Source organism: Pongo abelii, chromosome 20, assembly GCF_028885655.2.
Source record: "Pongo abelii isolate AG06213 chromosome 20, NHGRI_mPonAbe1-v2.0_pri, whole genome shotgun sequence".
NCBI classification, from domain to species: Eukaryota; Metazoa; Chordata; class Mammalia; order Primates; family Hominidae; genus Pongo; species Pongo abelii.
In genome coordinates, this window is record NC_072005.2 from 18,453,231 (window position 1) to 18,468,142 (window position 14,912).

Here is a 14,912-nt window from a genome sequence, read left to right on the forward strand (position 1 = left end):
AGTGACAATAGTTACATGTCCCCAAGGAGAAACCGAGGCACAGAGATTCAGCCCCTCCCCCAAAATCACAGACATAAAATAGGAGGCTAAGACTAAACAAAATGATATAAACTGAGTGCTTCAAAAACATGCAGCACTCAGCCAACAGCAGTGAAGGGAAAAGTCAATGGATTTTCAGACGAAACCTACAAAGTGTGGACTACTATTCCCATTTCAAGGATGGGGTTACTGAGGCACAGAGAGGCACAGTAATTTGCCTAAGGACACACAGCCATAAGGTGCAAGACTGGGGTCATCTGCACCCGGGCAGGCGGTGTTCTTCCCAGCCTGGGTCCTCCCGCACTGGATGCGTTAACTCATTTCATCCCCTCTGTAGTCCCAGGGGCGAGTCTCACATTAATATTTTATCAATAGTTTTACTATTAATGTTTCATTCATATATTTAATTTTAAATATTTTATTAACAGTTCTAACAGGAAGGTGTTAATTAATAGCTGTTTGGATGGAGAAAGAGTCACTGCAAGGGGTGGCCACAGAGCCAGGACTCAGCATTCAGAGCCTGGCTCCTACCTGGCCCTGGGAGGCTCTCCAAGCCCCGCTGGGTAAGGGACAAAAGCTGAAAGAGGTTTGGACAGAAGCACCCCTACCCTGACTCCATCCCTGCATTACTGCATCTCCTGTAGAGGTGCCCAGTAGTCTCTGGTGCCTCTATTATTTTATTTTATTTTATTTACGTATTATTATTATTTTTTGAGACAGAGTTTTGCTCCTGTTGCCCAGGCTGGAGTGCAATGGCGCAATCTTGGCTCACTGAAACCTCTGCTTCCTGGGTTCAAGCAATTCTCCTGCCTCAGCCTCCCAAGTAGCTGGGATTACAGGCATGTGCCACCATGCCAAGCTAATTTTTTTTTTTTTTTTTTTTTTTTGTATTTAGTAGAGACGAGGTTTCACTATATTGGTCAGGCTGGTCTGGAACTCCTGACTTCAGGTGATCACCTGCCTCGGCCTCCCAAAGTGCTGGGATTACAGGCGTGAGCTACTGTCCCCGGTCTTACTTTTTTGAGACACAGTTTCACTCTGTCGCCCAGGGTGGAGTGCAGTCGTCCAATCTTGGCTCACTGCAACCTCCACCTCCCGGGTTCAAGCGATTCGCCTGCCTCAACCTCCCAAGTAGCTGGGATTACAGGCATCTGCCGCCATGCCCAGCTAATTTGGTATTTTTAGTAGAGACAAGGTTTCACCATGTTGGCCAGGCTGGTCTTGAACTCCTGACCTCAGGTGATCCGCCTGCCTCAGTCTCCCAAAGTACTGGGATTTGAGCCACTGTGCCCATTCTGATGCCTTTAGCACACCACTGCCTCAATTTCCCCCATTTGAATGTCCCTTCTCTGGGCAGGCACTTTTCTCCACTGCCCACCAAGTGGCCCCAGAGAGATTTTTTAAATGGGTGTTTTTGCCCATTTTACAGATGACTGAACTGAGACGTGGAGAGAGGAGATGACTTGCCCAAGTCCCCACGGAGGAGTCAAGCAGAATGAGCAGGATGGGGGCCGAGTCACATGTGTAGATGCTCAAATGGGTCAAATCACACACTCCTTTGCTGCAGACCCTCCCATGGCCCCCTCATTGCCCTCAGATCTGAATTCACACCTCCCCAGAGGTCCCATGTGGCCCATCCCCACCTCACTTCTCTTGACTTACACTGTTCCAGTCTCTCCCCACTCCTCACTGTTCCCTGAATCAGCCAGGCTTATTTCCACCCCATGGCCCTTACCTGAATGCTTGTCGCCTGCTGATGCTTTGTCTTTTGGGTTACAGTTAGAGAGTCACCTCCTCCGAGAAGCCCTCCCTGACTAGCCAGGTAAATGCCTCAGAGCACCCTCCAGCCATAGGTACAACTTCACATTTATTGTCATGATTATTTGCCTGTGAGTCTCTGGAGAGCAAGGCCAGGTCTGCCTTGTTCCCTGCTGTTCCCTCAGTACTTGGCACTTAGTAGATGCTTAGTAAATGCTTGTAGCGGCCAGGTGTGGTGGCTCATGCCTGCAATCCCAGCACTCTGGGAGGCCACGGTGTGGGATCACTTGAGTTCAAGAGTTTGAGACCAGTCTGGCCAACATGGCGAAACTGTCTCTACTAAAAATACAAATATTAGCCAGGTGTGGTGGTGGGCACCTGTAATCCCAGCTACTGGGGAGGCTGAGGTAGGAGAATCACTTGAATCCAGGAGGCAGAGGTTGCAGTGAGACAAGATTGTGCCACTGCACCCATCCTGGGCAACAGAGTGAGAGACTCCATCTAAAAAATAATAAATAAATAAATAAATAAATGCTTGTAGCATAAACAGAGAGCCTCTCCTTCCATCCTCCAGCCACACTGATCCGTTTTCAGCTCCTCACATGCCTGATCCTCTTGAGTCTGAGGCTTTACACATTCTGTTCCTTCTACTTAGAATACCCTTCTTGCACTCACCCTAGCTGACCTCTTTCCTCCTGCAGGCTAAGCTCAAATGTCACTTCTCCCAAGCAGTCCTCCCTGACTCCCACCCCACTGCTGGGTCTGGAGCCTCCTCTGGGCTTGTTCTCTGATCTTTCCCCATCAACCTGTGCCTTCTCCACCTGGTATGAGTGTCTCCACCATCAGCCTTAGGGGACACAGCTTCTTGTCCATGGTTGTGTCTCCAACACAGGGCCTGCCATCCAGTAGGTGCTTAAATGCCTTGTCAGCAAAATGCTTAGACCCTCCCATACCCCTGTGATCCATCTGGGGCTGTGGGGAAGCACATTCCCCCAACAGTTTCTAGGGCTGGGTAAAGAGCCACAAGCTGGGGACCCAGTGTGTACCAGGCTCAAACACAGAATAGTCATCTCTCTGATGAGGAAGCTGAGGCTCCGGGAGGCACCACGGCTTGCTCAATACCACACAGCAGGTTGGCCTTGGGGCCTGGCCTTGAACTCAGTTTCTCTGGGCTTCCCCCTGGGGTGAACCCCTACCCTCATATCAGCACAGAGAAGCACAGTGGGCCACATTGCATGCTCATCCACATATGTGTGACTGCAGTGCATACGATGCGCAGAACGACGTGTGTGTGCACACACACGTGCACAGGGACACTCAATCCACCGCTCCTGCCTCCCAGAGCCAAGCGGGGGCTTCCCCTAGAAGAGCTCATACCAAGGCTCTGTTTGTTCTTTCTTGAAAATGGAAAATCATGAGTCACCAGAAGGGATGGGGCAGGAGGAACTAGAAGCCGGGGCGGGAGAAGGGGCTCCTGGGTCACCTGAGAACAGCTCCAACCCCTCTGGGCTGTGGGAACCATCTACCCCAGATGCCTCCCAGGCTGCTGGAGGGCCAGGCTGGGGGCCAGAGGCCAGGCTTGCTGATGGAGTCAGAAGCCAGTGGCCCCTAGGGGGTCCATGCACCAGGACGCAAGAAAGCCAAGCTCCAGAGCAGGGAAGCAACCCATCCAAGGCCACCCAGCCTGGACTGAAACCTGGGACTCTGGTCCTGCTGACTTGGTTCCCCCTCCAACCTAAGGAGGGCTTGGAGTTCCTGGACCCTCCTCCCTGGCCCTGGAGCCTCCACCTGGTAGCTGGAGACCCTCATGTAGGGCCCCCTGAGGATTCTACATTACCTTTCTATGAGTCTCTTCTGTCTCTGTCCTAACCCCACCCCACTCAACTTACACGAAACAGGAGAAGCAGCCCCTCCTTACTTAAGTGAAAGAAACTTCCTGTGCACGAGCTTCCCAAGGGACTTCTCTTCCTCCTACAGGGGAGCAGGGTGGGGTGAGGGAGTGGGGGCGGGGGAGGTAGCAAGAGAAGGCTCCTCCCCCCAACACTGGTGGCAGCCTGCCCTGGCTCTTATATATCTATGATATATTAAACAGGCCGGGTGCTGTGTCTCACACATGTAATCCTAGTACTTTGAGAGACTAAGGCGGGAGGATCACTTGAGGCCAAGAATTCAAAACCAGCCTGGGTAACATGGCAAAACCCCGTCTCTAGCAAAAATACAAAAATTAGCCAGGCGTTGTGATATGCACCTGTAGTCCCAGCTACTCGAGACTGAGGTGGGAGGATCGCTTGAGCTGGGAGGCGGAAGTTGCAGTGAGCCATGATCAAGACACTGCACTTCTACCTGGGCAACAGAATGAGACTCTGTCTCAAAAATAAAAACGTGTGTGTGTGTGTGCGCGTCTCTGTGTGTGTGTATTTATATCCAAGCACCCCAGGGTTACCTCGGGTGCTTGAGGTGGTCACAAACTTCCCCCACAGGCCTGCGGACATTCCACAATCCCGAAAACCTTCGGACCCCCAGCTGTGTTAGCACAAGGACAGTCACTCAGCCACACACCTACAGGCACCACAAGGGGAGACACACCGGCACACCCACAACTACCTGGGACACATGGAATCATACCCAAGCATGAACGTACAGGAGCACCCCAAACACATCTGGTCACCCCAGTCTCACGCGCGCGCGCACACACACACACACACACACACACACACACACACACACTCTTTCAGTCCCAACCGCACGTGGGCACACCCGGTCACACAGACCCACAAGCCATGATGACACCAGCACCCTCAGCTCCACCCCTACATAGAAATAGCTTTTTCCTTCCAGGCGCCAGCCTCAACCAAGCAGCAGAGACCCCCGCCCCCTGGAGAAGCAAGGACCCTCCCCCACTCCCGCCAGGCCCCGCGCGCCCCTCCCCCGCGCTGCAGGAGGCCCCTGCCCCAGCCACCTACCGCCTGCAGGAGGAAACGGGCCAGGAGAGCCGAGACTTCCTGAGCTCGGGCCGCGGGCTCAGGTCGCTCTCGCGGCAGCCCGCGGACTTGTCCGGATCCGAATAGAAGCGCTGTTGGATGCGGATGGGGCGCCGGGGTTGCCGCCACAGGTGCTTCGGGGCTCTGGTCATGCTGTGGCGGCCGCGAGAGCGACTCAACCTGCTGCACGCCTCTGCCCCTTCGCCGACCCCCAGGTTCTCCATGCTCCAGAGAAAGGGGTCTGGGATAGCAGAGAGCAGGACTCGTCCCCGTGAGCGGGCGCCGGGGAGCGTCTGCTCCCGGGTCCGGCCCAGGGCCGGGAGTGGAGGCGACAGCGAGGAGCTGTCCGCGCCGGAGGTGCTGAAGCGGTAGAAGGTGGAACAGGGGCTCAAGGTGGGGCCGACACCGAGGAGCTGTCGATGCCCAGATGGTGCTGAAGGGTAGAACAGGGGAGAAGAACCTGGCGAGGGGGTGTTGAAGCTAGGGGCTTAAGAGACCCCCCCTCCACCAGCCCCGAAAACTGTCTGCCGTCCCCTATAGCGCTGCATGGAAAAGAACCAAGACAAGGACTTGGAGTGGAGAAGACAGAAATTGTCCACTGATCGCTGCTAAATGGAGGGCAGGGAGACAGGGTCTCAGGAGACCCCCGGAGCCGAGACGCTGTGCCTCGCACCGTGTTGAAAGAGAAAAAGGTAGCTTTGGGTTCTCCGGGTGGATGAGACAGCGAAGAGCTGTCCGCGACCTGATGGTGCTGAAGGCAGGGGAGGGAGACCGGGGTTCAGGAGCACCCCCAGACCAGGGCGTCATCCGCCCAGAAGGTGCTGAAACATGAGCAGTGACGGTCCCTCAACCTTCCCCAGCAACAATGGCAACAAGGAGTCTGGAAGCAGTCAAGGTTCTGGTCTTCGGAGGTACGTACAGATAGCAGTCTTTCTGCCAAGCCCAGGAAGGTAGGCTCCGCGGTTCAGCCCCAGAAGGGGTCTCTTTGGAGCCCTAAAACCTCCACCCATGCCAGGCAGGGATATGAGAAGGACAGGGAAATTGGCAAGGCTGTGACGGGGCTCCCATGTCTGGGATGGGCACACAGAGGCTACCTCTGGCCAGAGCTCCAAACAGCTACCAGTAGGGATGTGCAAAGAGGGGAATTCAGATCTCTCTAAGAAACATCCTAGTTCTGCTTCTAAGACCCTCCCCACCCCAAAGCCATGCTGCAGCTGAATTGGGGGAGGACTGGCAGAAAACCCACCTTTTGTAGAAGCTCAGGACAGGCAGGAGGAGTATCTATGAGACTCTCGTGCTTTTAAAGCCACACCAACACTCAGACCCTCAGTGGAAATGGCAGGATCTCATTCGCCCTGAGAAAGGCCCAGGCCCCACCTCACAGCCACGATTCCTGCCCTCAAACCCCAGGCCTGCCCCTCCCTCCCAGTTCTGGAAACTCAAGTCCCCACCCACCAGGCATCTTAGTCTCAGGGGTAATTTCCTGGGAAGTGCAAGGATGAGTGAGAACATTTTCCATCATGGTTAACTGAAGTAGGCATGAACAGCAGCAGGGCTGGGTGGGTGAATGTGGTGCAGAAAGAGGTGAGATTTTGTACTCCCAGGGTCATGACTTGGTGGAGGCCTCCTGTGGGCTCTGGGCTTGGGCAGGGAGGCATTTAAGGCCATTAGGGTGCCTCTTGCTGCATCAGATTTGGGAAGAGCCCCGATGTTTTTGGAAGTCTCAGAAGCACTCAACAATGTCTTTCCCATGGAGACCATCTCCCAGTGACCCCAGCCATGTCCCCAGGTTGGAGAAAAGGAAAACATTTGGGCCAGGATGTCAGACAGACTGAATTCAAGCCCCAGTACCATCATGTCTTGCTGTGTGATGCATGACAAATGACTCCCTCTCTGTTCTATGCTTGGGTGGTTCAGTCCCTGTTCTCCACCCCCCCACCACCCCCAAGAACTGACTGTGGGAGACAACTTGGCTCAATGGTGAGGGACATGGTCACTGGCTGGCTCTGTCACTTCCCCTCCCAAAGCCTTTTTTTTTTTAAATATTCTGGAAAAGAGGAATAATAATGGTGTCTCCAACTCTTGGCATCATTGCAAGGACTAAAAGTGATGCCAGATGTAAAGGGTCTGAGACCAGGAACTGTGTATACCGGTGCCCCCTCTCCCCAGCTCCTGCTAGCATCCACCAACAACTGGTGTGTCTAGTTTGTTTGTTTGTTTGTTTGAGATGGAGTCTCACTGTGTCACCCAGGCTGGAGTGCAATGGTGCAATCTCAGCTCACTGCAACCTCTGCCTCCCAGGTTCAAGTGATTATCCTGCCCCAGTCTCCCAAGTAGCTGGGATTACAAGCACTAGCCACCACACCCAGCTAATTTTTGTATTTTTAGTAGAGACGCAGTTTCCCCATCTTGTCCAGGCTGGTCTCGAACTCCTGACCTCAGGTGATCCACCCGCCTCGGCCTCCAAAAGTGCTGGGATTACAGGCGTGAGCTACCACGCCCAGCCCCGGTGGTGTGTCTGCTTTGTAAATGTCATCCAAATCTCCTCACTTCTCTCCAGCCCATGGCTCCCACCCTGGTCCAAGCACCAGTATCTCCTGCCCAGACACTGCCCACGCCTCCTTCCTAGTCTCCTTGGTCTCCTTCCATTCCTATCCCTGACACTCAATGCTCCACAACAGCAACCACGGGGAATTTTTTAATGCCAATATTGACCAACTCTCTCTCTGGAAAACACACCTCTCACTCTCCAGGGCACCCCCATGAGGTCTGATGTGTGGTTTCAGCTCCTGCCTGCTTCCCGGGGCTCCCCTCCCACCCTCCAGCCACAATGATCTGTTTTCAGCTCCTGACACACCTGATCCTCTTGAGTCTGAGGCTTTATACATTCTGTTCCTTCTGCTTGGAATGCCCTTCCCTGCACTCCCACTGGTTGACTTCTCTTCATCCCTCAGGCTAAGGATTTGTTTTGCTGTTTTTTGTTTGTTTGTTTGTTTGTTTTGTTTGTTTTGAGACAGAGTCACCCAGGCTGGAGTGCAGTGGTGCGATCTCAGCTCACTGCAAGCTCTGCCTCCCGGGTTCACGCCATTCTCCTGCCTCAGCCTCCTGAGTAGCTGGGACTACAGGCACCCGCCACCACGCCCGGCTAATTTTTTTGTATTTTTAGTAGAGACGGAGTTTCACCATGTTAGCCAGGATGGTCTTGATCTCCTGACCTCGTGATCCACCCACCTCGGCCTCCCAAAGTGCTGGGATTACAGGAGTGAGCCACCGCACCCAGCCTGTTTTTATTTTTTTAAGACGGTGTCTTGCTCTGTCACCCAGGCTGGAGTGCAGTGGTGCAACCTCGGCTCACTGCAACCTCCACCTCCCGGGTTCAAACAATTCTGCTCCTGAGTAGCTGGGACTACAGGTGCGCTCCACAACTAATTTTTGTATTTTTAGTAGAGACAGGGTTTCACCATGTTGACCAGGCTGGTCTCGAACTCCTGATCTCAAGTGACGGACCGGCCTTGGCCTCCCAAAGTGCTGGGATTACAGGCATCAGCCACCATACCCAGGCCCTCAGGCTAAGTTTAAATGCCACTTCTCCCAGGTAATCCTCCCTGAGTCCCCTCCATGCGAGGTCAGGAGCCTCCTCTGGGCTCCTCTGGTCTTCTCCATCACAGCATGATTACTTTGTCTTGTCTCTGCCTGGTATGATCTGACTCCACCATCAGCCTGTGGGCACCTCCTTGTGCATGGCTGTGTGCCCGCTGTGTGCCCACTGTGTGCCCAGTACAGGGCCTGGCACACAGTGGGTGCTAACTTAATAAATGCTTTCTGGATAAGGTCAAGAAGGGTTCAGATGGACGAACTGCTCTTCCTCTCCTGGGGCCGGCCCCTTTAATCCCCATCAGCCTTCTCACCTATCTGGGACCACGCTGTCTTTTCTCTGTCCCTTAAGCCTCAGTGGTGAACACCACATGGGTACTGGGCTCGACCTCTCCAGGTGGCACAAGGTGGCCCAGCAGCGATGGCAGCAATGGGGTCCCCGAGAAGCCTCTCCGGATGATACCACCACCAAGGGGGCTCACAGGGGCCAAGCCAGAATCCACCAACTCCCAGACCCACTGGAAGAAACCAGAAAGACACGAGCAAGTTCTTGGTCATGGGACCTCTCTAGGACCCTGAAATGCCCTCACCCAGACACCTGGACTGGCCCAGAGAGCTGTATCTCAGTCCTACTCTCCTGAATGAATTTACCTCTCTGAGCTTCAGTTTCTTCATCTGTGAAGTAGGGATCTCAAACGTGGGGGGATATAAATAGTGCCTGGTCCGGGCCAGGCGCTGTGGCTCGTGCCTGTAATCCCAGCACGTGAGCCACTGTGCCCGGCCGAGACCCTGTCTCTAAAAATAAAAATAAATAAAACAGTATGTTTATTTTTATAACATATTATATGCTATATAATGCTATTTATTATAATGCTATGCACCATAATGATATTCTACCATATATTTTTTCTTACATTTGAGATCCCAATATATTATTTATTAAAATATAAAAGTAAGGCCCAGCACAATGGCTCATGCCTGTAATCCCAATACTTTAGGAGGCCAAGGAAGGTGGATCACAAGGTCAGGAGTTCGAGACCAGCCTGGCCAATATAGTGAAATCCCGTCTCTACTAAAAATACGAAAATTAGCCGGGTGTGGTGGCACGCGCCCGTAGTCCCAGCTACTCAGGAGGCTGAGGCAGGAGAATCACTTGAACCCGGGAGGCGGAGGTTGCAGTGAGTGGAGACCACACCATTGCACTCCAGCCTGGGTGACAGAGCAAGACCCTGTCTCAAAAAAAAAAAAAAAAGTAAAACAATAAAACATGCAGTAAATAAGCAAATGAATAATAACGATAGTACTAATGGCTAACATTTTCCACACAATCACCGCGTATAAATGCTGTTCCAATAGTACATGGATGGGCTCATGAAGGCATAATGAAGCCATTTAGCACCATTATTTCCATTTAACAAAGGAGGAAATGAAGGCTCAGAGGTTAAGTAACTAGAGCCCAAGGTTGCAATTCGTAAATAAAAGCAATTCTGAGCTTCAGTGCTGAGTTCCTTGAAGGAAGGACTGAATGGGAGAAACTAAATGAGATGCTGTTTCCAAGCAGGCTCTGGGTAAATGCTGGATACATTTTAAGAACAGGCAGAATCAGGCTGAACGGATGCGTTGGGAGTGTGAGCTCTTCAGTGCAACAGATCTGGGTTCAATCCAGGCCACATGGTCTAGGGCAAGCGGGCCTCAGTTTGCCCATCTGGGAAATGGAGACGAAAGTGGTACGAATCCCTCAGAGGTGTTGATGATCAAACAATGGGAGCCACGTGCATCAGACACAGGCTGTGTGCTGTCCGCGGTGCTAACCCCAGAATGGGGCACAAAACTGGAACTCACAGCTTTGGGGTAAGGGGATCAGAGAAGACAAATGTGGAGATGGGAGAGGTGGGGTTCAAAGAGATGGCCCAGTCTTCCCCTACTGTCCTCCTGAGCCTCACCAATGAGCCTATCTCCACCACCAGTCTGAGCATTAAAACTGGGAAACTGGCCAGGTGCGGTAGCTCACGCCTGTAATCCCAGCACTTTGGGAGGCTGAGGCAGGCAGATCGCTTAAGGTCAGGAGTTCGAGACCAGCCTGACCAACATGGTAAAACCCTGTCTCTACTAAAATACAAAAATTAGCCGAGCATGGTGCTTTGCACCTATAATCCCAGCTACTCGGGAGGCTGAGGAAGGAGAATTGATTGAACCCAGGAGGTGGAGGTTGCCTCCTGGGTTCACACCATTCTCCTGCCTCAGCTTCCCAAGTAGCTGGGACTACAGGCACCCGCCACCATGCCTGGCTAATTTTTTTGTATTTTTAGTTGAGACGGGGTTTCACCGTGTTAGTCAGGATGGTCTTGATCTCCTGACCTCATGATCCACCTGCCTTGGCCTCCCAAAGTGCTAGGATTACAGGCATGAGCCTGCAGTGGAAAGATCTGGGCAACAGATCTGGGCAACAGCACTCAGGCTGGAGTGCAATGATGTTGTCTCCGCTCACTGTAACCTCTGCCTCCTGGGTTCAAGTGATTCTCCTGCCTCAGCCTCCCGAGTAGCTGGGACTACAGACACATAGTCCCCATCTCAAAAAATAAAAAAGTAAAAATAAAAACAAAAAAGCTGGGAATCTGCCAGGCATGGTGGCTCATGCCTGTAGTCCCAGCACGTTGGGAGGCTGAGGCCAAAAGTGAGTTCAAAACCAGCATGGGCACCCTGTCGCTACAAAACATTTTATAAATTAGCCCGGTGTGGTGGTACATGTGCCTGTAGTTCCAGCTCCCAAGGAGGCTGAGGCAGGAGGATTGCTTGAGCCCAGGAGGTTGAGACTGCAGTGAGCTATGATTGTGCCACTGCTCTTCAGCCTGGCTTACAAAGGGAAACTGTCAAAAAAAAAATGGGGCTGGGCACGGTGGCTCATGCCTATAATCCCAGCACTTTGGGAAGCCAAGGTGGGTGGATCATGAGGTCAAGAGATTGAGACCAGCCCAGCCAACATGCTGAAACCCCATCTCTACTGAAAATACAAAAATTAGCTGGGCCTGGTGGTGCGCACCTGTAGTCCCAGCTACTTGGCAGGCTGAGGCAGGAGAATCACTTGAACTCGGGAGGCAGAGGTTGCAGTGAGCCGAGATCATGCCACTGCACTCCAGCCTGGTGACACAGCAAGACTACGTCTCAAAAAAAAAAAAAAAAAAAAAAATGGGGAAACTGAGGTCCAAGACCATGCCACTAATCAGGACCAGAGCTAGGGCAAAGTGGGGTGGGAGGTAGAGGGTGAGGAGAATGGATGTGAGTTGAACTTGAATTTCTGTGTGTGTAAGGGATGCAGCATAGCTCATTTCCTTGCCTATGAGTTGGGGGTCCTCTGACTCTCATGTTGTGGAGGAAGACATCAAAGCTTGGAGAGAAAATGACCTGCTTGCTGGAAGTCACACAGCTGGGGGCTTGAGCCACGCTCAGATCTCATCCTTCTAGGACTGTTCCCCACATTGGAGCACAACTCGTCCCCACCCTCTCCCAGGGGCACCTGAATTTGAAGGCGGAAATGCAAGTGCTTTACAAGAGGCCTCCCTCGGGAGAGTTCCTGGTAGCTGGGAGGGTGTATCGGGAAGGAAGAGGGTGGGGTGTGTGGGGACAGTGAGCACCTCCCAAATGGGAGGCCCCTGAGATGTCAGCTGCTCATTTTCTTTTTTCTTTTCTTTCTTTCTTTCTTTTTTCTTTCTTTCTTTCTTTCTTTTTTCTTTCCTTTTTTTTTTTTTTTTTTGAGATGGAGTCTCACTCTGTCTCCTAGGCTGGAGTGCAGTGGCGCAATCTCGGCTCACTGCAAGCTCCGCCTCCTGGGTTCACACCATTCTCCTGCCTCAGCTTCCCAAGTAGCTGGGACTACAGGCACCCGCCACCATGCCTGGCTAATTTTTTTGTATTTTTAGTTGAGACGGGGTTTCACCGTGTTAGTCAGGATGGTCTTGATCTCCTGACCTCATGATCCACCTGCCTTGGCCTCCCAAAGTGCTAGGATTACAGGCATGAGCCGCCGTGCTCGGCCAAGACAGGGTCTTCCTCTGTCACCCAGGCTGGAGTGTTCAGTGGTGCAGTCTTAACTCACTGCAGCCTTGACCTCCCAAGCTCAAGGATCCTCCTACCGCAGCCTCTCAAGTAGCTGAGATTACAGTCACATACCACAACTCCCAGCTAATTTTTGTATTTTTTGTAGGGACAGGATCTCACTATGCTGCCCAGGCTGGTCTTGAAATCCTGGGCTCAAGCGATCCACAAGCCTCAGCCTCCCAAAGTGCTGGGATTCCAGGCTTGAGCCATGGCGCCAGGCTTGTCTGCCCATTTTCCTGCTGGGAAAACAAGGTTCCAGATGGGAGAACTCCCTGCACACATTTCCATTTGTTCACGTATTCATTGAACACATGCAAAAAAATAGTTCACCTCGTGTTAGGAAGAAAAGAAAACTGGACAAGGGTCTGGGAATGAGGGAGTGGGTCATGTTGCTGGGGTGAGTTAGGGAATTTTCTGAGGAGGTGACTTTGAGCTGAGGCCTGAAAGAGGAGAACGAGCTGGCCAGGAGAAAGCTAGGGGAACAGCATACCAGGCAGAAGGAACAGCATCTGCAAAGGCCCGGAGGTGGCAACAAGTTGGTAGGTTTAAGGAATGGGAGTTGGTAAGCCAGGCACTGTGGCTCACGCCTGTAATTCCAGCACTTTGGGAGGCCGAGGCAGGCAGATCACCTGAGGTCAGTAATTCAAGACGAGCCTGGCCAACATGGTGAAACCCTTGTCTCTACAAAAATACAAAAATTACCTGGGTGTGGTGTTGCGTGCCTGTAAGCCCAGCTACTTGGGAGGCTGAGGGAAGTTAATTGTTTATGCCCGGGAGGCGAAGGCTGCAGTGAGCCGAGGTTGCACTGTTGCACTCTAGCCTGGGCAACAAAGGGAGACTCTATCTCAAAAAAAAAAAAAGCCGGGCACAGTGGCTCACACCTGTAATCCCAGCATTTTGGGAGGCCGAGGCAGGCGGATTGCCTGAGTTCAGAAGTTCGAGACCAACCTGGCCAGCATAGTGAAACCCTGTCTCTACTAAAAATACAAAAAAATTAGCCAGGCGTAGTGGCATGGGGCAGTAATCCCAGCTACTTGGGAAGCTGACATAAGGGAATTGCTTGAACCAGGGAGGCGGAGGTTTCGGTGAGCCGAGATCGCGCCACTGCACTCCAGCCTGGGCCACAGAGCAAGACTTTCACCTCAAAAAAAAAAAAAAAGAATGGGAATTGGGAGCCAAGGGACAGGGTGGAGGGAAGTTCGTTGCTTCAGGCGCTGGGTGAGGACTTGGGATTTGATTCTGGGAGAATGTTGAGGTTTTGAGGAATGTGATCTACTTGGGGATTATAGGAAGCCTGCTGTGGCCGATTTGGGGAACAGGGCCTATCCCTGGGGCAGAGGCTAGACCAGTGGCCAGGTGAGATATGGACCAAAGCAGGGCCTGTGAGTGGATCTGAGATATGTTTTGGGGGCTGAAAGACAGGCCATAGCCACGGGGTGTGAGAAAGAGAAGATTCAAGGGTGCCTGGTGAATTTTTTTTTTTTTTTTTTTTTTTTTTGAGATAGAGTTTCGCTCTTGTTGCCCAGGCTGTAGTGCAATGGCACAGTCTCACTGCAACCTCTGTCTCCTATTTTCAAGCAATTCTCCTGCCTCAGACTCCCGAGTAGCTGGAATTACAGGCGCCCACCACCAAGCCCAATTAATTGTATTTTTAGTAGAGACAGGATTTCGCCATGTTGGCCAGGCTGGTCTCGAACTCCTGACCTCAGGGGATCCACCCACCTTAGCCTCCCAAAGCGCTAAGATTACAGGCGTGAGCCACCACACCCGGCCGTGACTGGTGATTATTAAGCATGATTACTTGTTTTTCAGAAAGCCAGGAGTCACACAGTTACCTGGGGAATGGGGCTGCCATTACTTGCATGGGGAAAATTGGGGGGAAGCACCAGGCTTTGGGTAGGTTGCAATTTCCCTGGAGCATCACATGAGTCCCAGATGGAGCCAGTGGAGGCGGCTGAATGTTTAGATCTGGAATTATGGGGGACCTGGCTCAACTGAAGGTGAAACAGACCCAACAGGTCTGGGGGCAGTTGCCAGCATCTGGCTGTTGGTCAGATGCGGGGGTGCTCCCCAGAGCCCTGATTCCTGGGACCCAGCCGGCTATCCCTCCCCCATCTGGAGTGGAATGGGGTAAGGATGGGGCTCCCAGGGACTAGGGATGGGGTATAGGGGGGTGTCCTCTGGTCTCAGCCGCAGCACACATCAACCTGCCACTCCTGATTTTTTATCTTTTATTTTTGAGACAAAGTCTTGCTCTGTTGGCCAGGCTGGAGTGCAGTGGTGCCATCTCGGCTCACTCCAACCTCCAAATCCCTGTTTCATATGATTCTCCCACCTCATCCTCCTGAGTAGCTGGGATTACAGGTGCCCACCATGATGCCAGGCTAATCTTTATTTTATTTTATTTTATTTTATTTTTAGTAGAGACGGGGTTTCACCCTGTTG